This window comes from Prinia subflava, chromosome Z, assembly GCF_021018805.1.
Source record: "Prinia subflava isolate CZ2003 ecotype Zambia chromosome Z, Cam_Psub_1.2, whole genome shotgun sequence".
Classification (NCBI taxonomy): domain Eukaryota; kingdom Metazoa; phylum Chordata; class Aves; order Passeriformes; family Cisticolidae; genus Prinia; species Prinia subflava.
This window is the reverse complement of record NC_086283.1, coordinates 10,659,936-10,668,711: the sequence shown is the minus strand read 5'-3', so window position 1 is coordinate 10,668,711 and position 8,776 is coordinate 10,659,936. Positions and strand designations below refer to the sequence as shown.

At 35.0% G+C, this 8,776-nt stretch overlaps 1 long non-coding RNA gene across 1 annotated transcript; it reads right to left on the bottom strand.

The window, feature by feature from the left end:
- Positions 1–4,724: 4,724 nt before the first annotated feature.
- Positions 4,725–8,328, bottom strand: LOC134563906 (uncharacterized). Its single transcript, XR_010083438.1, has 3 exons — positions 8,222–8,328; positions 8,041–8,148; positions 4,725–4,775 (listed from the first exon to the last, which is right to left on the bottom strand). It is a non-coding gene; the product is annotated as an uncharacterized LOC134563906 (long non-coding RNA).
- Between the last annotated feature and the right edge of the window lie 448 nt (positions 8,329–8,776).

Here is an 8,776-nt window from a genome sequence, read left to right as displayed (position 1 = left end):
GCAATGATAAAGGAATTTGAAGCAACAGTCTGATCTGGATCTTAAGTTGCTGTGTGATTTCCAGCCATTCTACAGCCAGAGCAGTCAGAAAAGCTGAAGCCACAGGCACAGTTTGTTTCCTACAAGGTTTTACATGGATTGCCATATATGATAAGCTAAATCTCCCTGGCAGAATCAGTGATCACCTGAAGAATGAGATCGGTTCAATTTGGTGGGAACTTTTTAAGCCATATTAAACATTGTTTTCCATATGAGGAAAAAGAGGTCAAACCTGAAACTAGAATTTTCTAAGACATTCTCAAGGGCAATTGCCTCCATGTCTAAATATATAGGGTGAGATACATGCAAGCAAAACAGACTGTGAGACTGAGACAAACACTGTAGGCCTCTCAGATCACTTATTTGGAAGCAACTGATGTTCAATATGATATAACCAGATATTTTTAGTTCTAAATTTCCTTATATTTATGGACAAAGAGGGAAAAGGAACAGAGGAAAGGAAGAAGATAAGGAAGGCTTAACTGGCCCAACACCACCAATACACCACTCAAACTAATGGCAAATGCCATAAAAATACACATGTATTCAATGGGTCTTAAAGGTTTACTGCTCTCCCCTAGATACCATTTTAGGGCCTGGGAGATGTTAGGTTTGCATACCTAAAAATCTCTTTAAAAGAAACAGAACAACTCTACTAAACCCTAGCTAACATTACCTGTTACTGCTTCATAAACTTTTATCCATTGTAGGAAAAGGAAAATCTATTGTATAAGTTTTCCAGAAATTATTTGCACGATGAAAAACAATCTTCAGAGGAGCGTTAAAACCCATAAAGAATCAAAGATTAAGAAGTCCTGTGATCAAGCAGCCACTCAACTCCACATTCCAAAAAGCTAGGTAACATTTGGCTAAACCTGAAGAGAACTCAATGACCATATCAATTTTTAGGAAACTATTCTGAGAAGAGTTGTCCAGCACTCAAGAAAGACAGGCCTCAAAATTTAAAAAGCTTATCAGATAGTTTATTAATTCTATGCTTTTCCAGGAATAAAATCCATTACTCTTTCCATCAACCACTGCAATAAATATCACATGGAAAAGTAAAAAATAAGTAAACATTACCTTAAGATACATATACACAAGAATTTTCACTCTAAAGTGCAAGTTTCTCTGGGATCTACCAAAGACAGGGCTTATTTCTGCCAGGCATAAAGGTTCTGAGAATCAAAAACTTTTTATCTCTAATCTTTTCCTTTTGAAGTTTAGCAAAACGAGAGTTACGTTTCAAACTAAAAATATGCACATGAACATGAACAGCTTTGGAATTTTTTTTTAATTATTATTTAATAACAAAAGTACTCACAGCCATGTATCATTTGTCTTTTCTTCCAAAATACTGCTTACTGAGCTCTATAAAAGCACTGTAAAAGGGTTTGGGGTTTTTTTAATTTAATGGTGCACACTACTTTTAGAAACAAAGCTTGAAGTGCTTTACAGTTGGTTGGAGTACACTTTCCTGAGCTCTGCTCTATATTTTCAGATAGGAATGACTGATGATTCATTCTCATATTCCTTCCACTCTACACAGGAACAGATGTCTTCAAAACACTGGGAAAATTCCTGCAGATATCTCTAGTCCTGTGTCTTCAACCAATCAATTAATACAATATTGGCATCCTATGCTGTTCAGAATGTGAAATAGCTCTTGAATGAAAGCACTGAAATGTAATTCAGGTTAAAAGAGCCTATAACTCTCTGAAGTGTGTTACATAAGAGGAGGAAACAGTAACTCGCTACATCTAAGCATCCTTAGATGGCCTACAAGAGAATTTATATTTATTTCCACTTCTCTTGGCAATGACACAAAGCAAATGTGCTCATCTGGTCATCTCTAGAAACAGAGAGCTAGAGACTTGCATCTTCCCAAAGTTTCCCATCTTTTCCTGTGAAAGATCAGACAGAGTGCCACAACTGAGTCTGCTACTTCTGAAGCAAGTAAAACTCATTCACACTGAAAAGGACTTTTGTAGAGGAAGGACTATTCATTCATATTACTTTAAATACAGCTATTACTCAAATCTCACAAGCCTTCTGCCTGAGTTCTCAGTAATCACAGTGGTGACAACATTTCTCCTCGCTTGCAAAGAGCAAAGCACAGCACCACTTGATTTTGCAATTTTCATTCTGACATACGTTCGCTTCAATTTGTATTCAATAAAATCCCGCACTTGAAGTATGAGTACTTCTATGAAAAGAAGCAATGAGGTGGAAAACTGTCTTTTGAACTTTTTCTTTCACTGTTAAGAAAGTTATGGTATATTTCAAACCAGAAACTGTTAAAATCTCTGAAGGCATGTACCCTGGAATGAATTTAATTTAATCCTTACAAAATAACTTGAGTGGAAAACACAGTTCAGAAAGAGATAGTGTACTGTGAATTTCCTTTGCAAAGAAATAAAATTATTTACTGTACAACTATAAGCTCTCTTCATACTCTACTGTGATGTTTTGATTATATATAGTGCCATTTTCTCTCCTGGTAGTGAATACAATTTTTGACCTGTCAAAAATTATTTAGATTAACTTGAAATACATATAAACCCCTGACAAATATTCTGCATGCTGTGAAATAAACCCAAGTTCTGCATTTACCTGGCTTCTTTAGAGAGGGAAATGTTCATCTTATCATGAAGTAAACAGAGAAAGATTCCACAATATTGGGCAGTAGCAACTAATACAGAGTAGTTGAATAACACATGATGCAATGAAAGATCAGCAATTATCTCCTCCCAGAATTTTATTTCACTAGCAGCTTAGGTCCCATTAAAGATTACCTCAACCTTTATTACTGTACTCAAATGTAACTCAAAAATTTGCCCCTTAGCTAAAGGTTGCAAGGCAGAGCAATCCAGTGAAATTCATGAGCAGCTCTATGAGATCCACTGAATACACAGATGCCTTTCCAGAGTCTCCGCCTATTTTTTAATTACATTGTGTAAAAAACTTTGCTCATCACTTAAAAAAATTAAAGGATTTATAAAAATAACTATGTTATAAAATCCACCTTTGTGATTCCTTCCTTAAAAAAACAAACACACAAAGAACTGAGTACATAATGGAAGCCCCAAAAAGCAACTGGGTGGTGTCCCTTTCTGAACTGAAAAATGGAAAATGGAGAAGAAAAACAAGGAAAGGTATTTCTGAAAATAATAAAAAAGTCTTACTTGCAAGCTTTAAGAATATTCCAAAAGCTACATATTGTTGCTGAAGTAATTCTCCACTTTCTTAATAGCTCTAACAGATCATATTTTTTTCAGTGTTCGAAAGATAAGTAGTACTAGGATCTAGACCAGTGCAATTCAGTGCACCCCTGTAAACCAACTCCACACTACAGGGTATCCCCTGGGCATCATGTGGGCTGTGGAAAGCATACTGCAGCAACAAACTGTGGTAAAACAAACAGCAACAACAAGCCACACAAATAAACCCACAACACAGACAAAGCCCCACAAACACCCACCACCAAATCTTGGTGGGCCACACAAGACCTGCATTATATGCACCTTCAATTGAATAAAGACTGTGCACCAAAAACCCAACATTGTATCTCTTACAGGTATGTGGAAAATGATGCGCATATTTTTTATAAGTATACAATAAACAACAATACTAGAGAACTGCCATTTGTTTCAAAAGATAATGCTAATTTTGAAATGAAGACAAGCAAGGACACAGGAGTGCCTCCTGACATACTGCTGGTAACTTCAGTCATCACTCATGCCAGAAGCCAAATAAATGCAAAAAAAGAAAAGGAATTAATGATAGATACTACAGCTGGGAAGAGACAGATTTGTTCAGAGTTTTTTTTTCCATCTTTGTCTTCTCTTTACTCCAGTCAATGGGATAGCACAGCCCAACAGGGCACAAATATGAGGTTAGCTCAAGTGAATCTGAAATGATGATCCTTTGTTAACCTCATGTGGGACCTTCCAAGACAAAATTGGTAATTTCAGGTAAGACCATACTTACATTTTCTCAGTGATTAAAATTTACCATGGATTCAGACTTTCTTCTGCACCTCAGTCAGCAAAACCACAAAGTAAAACCACAAAGTAAAACCACAAAGTAAATATTAACAGACTTCCAAGCCACCAGTGTACCCACATATCAATGGAAATGGATTTCAGCACTGGTGTATTTGGTAATCCATCTAACAAAGATTTGGAAACCTCTGGATCCCAAAAGTCTGGAGAAAAATTAAATGTTGACATTGAGGGCTTCTGTAAAAACATCAAATGCACTGCAGAGATCTCCATAGGGCAATCCTGTACTCACAAATAACATATGATGGAGAAATACAGGGATTTGTCCACCACAAACACAAACATAAGAGAATTATTGTCTCATATAAATTCAGTAATAAGGCCTCCTTAAGGGATTAAAAAAGTAAAGAATTTTCTTTTGAGTAACTGAATGCAGTATAGCTTTGAATGTACATTCAGATATTGAATAACAGATGATTAAAACAAAGGACATGGAAATATAACTATAAAAAAGATTATGCAGGGTCACAAGCTTCCAGCTTTAATCATAATTTGGAACAAATTTCACCATGAATAGCTCCAATTGCACTACTTACAGGAATTACTGCAGATGACAGGGCATCACTGGAAGCATCAGGACAAAACATTTCAAATCTTAACATTTCCAACACCCATACTCACCTAAATTTCCATTTGAAATGCAGCTACTCATCTATTGCAGATGGTCTTTTCCTGAGTTTAAAATGAGAAAGAATTAAAGAATTATCGCCATTCATGTTTTGATTTTCCCATGAACTTCAGAACATAGAATTAAGCCTTTTCATAAGCCTGAATGTATCCTAAAGGAGATGAAAACAAATTGCAGGCACTGTCAAGACATGGAGCTAATGAGTCCAGTGAAGATCACCATCAATTGACATAGTTCAGTCCCTGAGAGTCTAAACAAAACAGTTTTACAAAAGAACATATGGAATCAGTGATCCTTTCAAAGTTATACAGAGAAATATTTTAATGTAATACAGAGTTAACACAAGTACATTAATAATTAGAGGAAAGTCTTACAAGGAATACTAGTTCTTTTTTTGGTGAAAGAAAACTGGTTCCACTATGTATTAAAATAAAGGTAAATTAAATTTTAATGCAGCAGAAACATAAAATCCTATAAAAATTATTTGCAACAATGTACCAGAATTTCTCACAAGAGGATGGAAAAAATATATTTTCATCATATGCAAACACAACTACCCAAGAAGAGAATGGTTGAAAGTAAATTGAAGAAGGGCACCTACTAATTTGAGGAAACTATAGGGTAGACTCAGAATGGAAAATCTTGCAGGTAGTCTGTAGTGAAGCAATATCAGAAAGAACAAGAAATAAAGTGTATGCATAAAAGGCAGGATATGGATTTTTCAGCTTGTGTGTTACCCTGAAAATGTCCTAATTCAATCCTGGGACATGTCTGAAGATGATTATACCATCATGCACCTCACTGATTTTCAAGGAAAATTAAGCAAATGGTACAAAATGGAAAGAAGTAGAAGCCTTCCCTAGCCAATTTTCTGACCTCAATAATCGAAACCTCAGGCATCCACAGCCAGAAGTACACCAAGACACTCAGAAAAGATTTACTTCACTGTGAAACAGTCATGAAATTTCATCATAGCTCAAACAGAACACGAACATGTAACTAAGAAAATAGATACATTAAGTAATGAACACCAGGATGGACTAACAAAGGTTACTTTCTGATCCAGAGGACACCAGTGCTGTAAACAACAGACTAATTTCTTCTGAAACCCCTTAAAGACAAAGCTTTGTGAAAATGTATTTGTGTTTGAATTCAAACAACTAGTTTTCTGCCTTTAAGAAGTATATCCAACCATGACTGGAAGTTTTTCACACTTAGTGTTGTCACACACCTTAGCATCAATGCATGCCTGTTCTCCTAGAAGTTAAACTTCCCCAAAAAGAGAAACTCCATCATAACCTAGAAGATAATCTCTGGTTTACATAAGTAGTTAGAAAGTCTCATATTCAGATTTTTTTTTTAAATAACTAAGAAAAAGAAAGAATGCAGCTGTCCACTAGGGAAGCTGTTATATGCACTTCACTACCTCTAGCAAAACTGGTTTATCTCATTGCCAAAGACTCTATACAGTTAAGTAATAGTAGAAGTATCAAAATAATCAAAAGATAAAAATATATTCATAATCTAATTTTAAAGCATTCCCAGTATCTTCCAACAATAAAGGAAGAAGAAAAGGAAGAAAATGCATCTACATTCAACCTGAGGAGCCACTCCAAAGTTCACTCATCAATGAGAAGCATTTACTTTATTCATCAGATACTAGATGCTACCTATTTGAAATCAAATCTAAATGTCAGTTAAGTAAATTCTAAATGTCAGTTAAGTATCATTTTATAAACTTGTATTCACTTTGAAAGAAGTGAATCAGAAGCAACTGAAGCAGTTCATCATTTATGTAGAGTCCTCAGGAAATAAAAATAATGCTGCTTACAAAATTAAAGGTTTTTTTTTTTTTTTCTCCTGATATTTGTTATATCTCTGGGGTTTTTGCAGCTGAAAGTATATAACAATGCAAAATAATAGAAGGCTATTCCAAGGTACACATCACAGCAGTTTCACATGTATTTTATTCTTCTGTACCTATTTTCTCCTGAATTTTGGGAAAAAAAGCAAGACCAGAGCATTACAGTTTCCTATTACCTTGTCTGATGTTATTTCATCTGATTACAAGCTTCATTTTACATAAAATGCATCAAAATAATTCTAGAAGCTTTTATTTGGAAGCAATAGAAAATATAGCAAGAACTCACAGTCCAGAATATATATCCAGGGTTTATGTTGTCCTTAACCAGTGTAAACCTTTGAACAACATCCCATTTAGAAATTTGCTTGTCTTCTTGTGAATAAGGTGATTGAAATACGATTTTGAGATCTGATCTCATATCTGTTCAATAACTATGAGACCAGAAAAAATTATTAGATTTTTGCACCCATTTTATTGGGTGTTATTTCCTTGAGCTGAATATTTAACATTTCCTTTCATCAAAGGTGAACAGCATTTTATGAAAAAAGTTGTATCTGAAACATAATTTCAAATCTGCGATTTGCTGACCATCAATGTTGAAGATGTTGCATAGACCAAATTACCATTAGAAATATCTTAACATAACAACAATCCTTGCAGTTTTAAGGTTACTAAGGTAATTAAGCTTTCTAAGAAGTTTAACAGTTCAGAATAGACTAACCTTCAGCAATGCTTATTACACTTACAACGTCTACACTAATCATCTTCTGAATGCAATTTAGGAGGAATTAGGACAACTACAAAACCCTGTAAGGACACTGATTGGCAAGCTGTTAATGATGCACATTTAGAATTTTCTCCTTTCATAATGAATGTACTGAAATAGGAAAGCAAATTAAAATAAGCACATGCATATGTCCATTATTAATACGTGAACCTGCGTACCTATATTTTACAATTGCCTTGTAATATGTTGGAGAAAAACTAATTTTTTAAACCACTGGAGCTGGATAATGTCTTTTCATATCTGTTTTGCCCCATTACATTTAATTTGAGTAAAAAAATAAATCACAATCTTATGTTAAAATTATCCCAAATAAAACACAGTGCAAACACAGCTAACCTTCAATGTATTAAGCAATAGTTGGAAAATGTAGGAAAATAATTAGATGGGGTCTCTGGCCATAGATCAGGGAAGGACGTAAGAGTAGGATCATTACCTGCAACTCCAATAGCACAGTTTAATTCTGAAAGAATTTTTGCTGAAAATACAGAAAATCTTACTTTTCCCCCCCTCACTTGTTTCAGATGTTTTCTTTGGAACCACATAAATAACAACAAATACTGTAAGAAAGGTCTGTTGGCTTTCCCGCTACATAAACAAAAATCAGAGCTGGTGTGTTTACTTCTCCTGCCTGGTTCTAGGCTGGGGTCAGGATGCACACCTAGAGAGTCAGGATGTGGACACACAGCCTCTTCCAGGCCCATCTCTTCCCTCTCATTGCAGCAGTAGGTGCCAGCAGCCACAGATGGGAAAACACGAGCACTGTTTCCTGGAATACAAGGATTTACATCTAAAGATCCACTGGCATAGCTTACATTCACAACATCCCGTACAAAACATACCTATTTTCATAGATGGGTAGTAGTTCCACTTTTAGAAGACTAAACAACAGGGCTGTACTTTAGAAATAGAGCAAGCACTCTGCAATTCAGGATGTGTATTAAGGAATGAGATTATTCCTTTCAGTAGAGCCAAGAGGAAAAAGATAATATACGTGAGAAAATTGTTCAAGTATTTGAATAACACTTGTCACTTCCAATTTCTTTCCTCTTAATTTTTGTATCTTTGTAACAGATTTATGAAACATCAATAAGCAACAGTTGATCAACACTGGTTTTATTGTTTAGGTCTCCAGATATTGCCTTATGCAGAATTAACCATATATTGAGATGTGCATGAAAAATTTGTTAAGAAGTATCATACAGCACAGGTTCCTCAGCATTCTTTTTGTTTGATTCAAATGGGACATCTATTGCAAGTTGGAATTTTTCAAACTGCAATGTGATTTGAAATTTCTTAATGCAAAGAAGGTGTCTGGAAAACTTTGAAGTTGATGAAAGAGTAGCCAGCCATCAAACTTCAAAAAAATTACTGATATCAGAATAAACCTAAGGGAC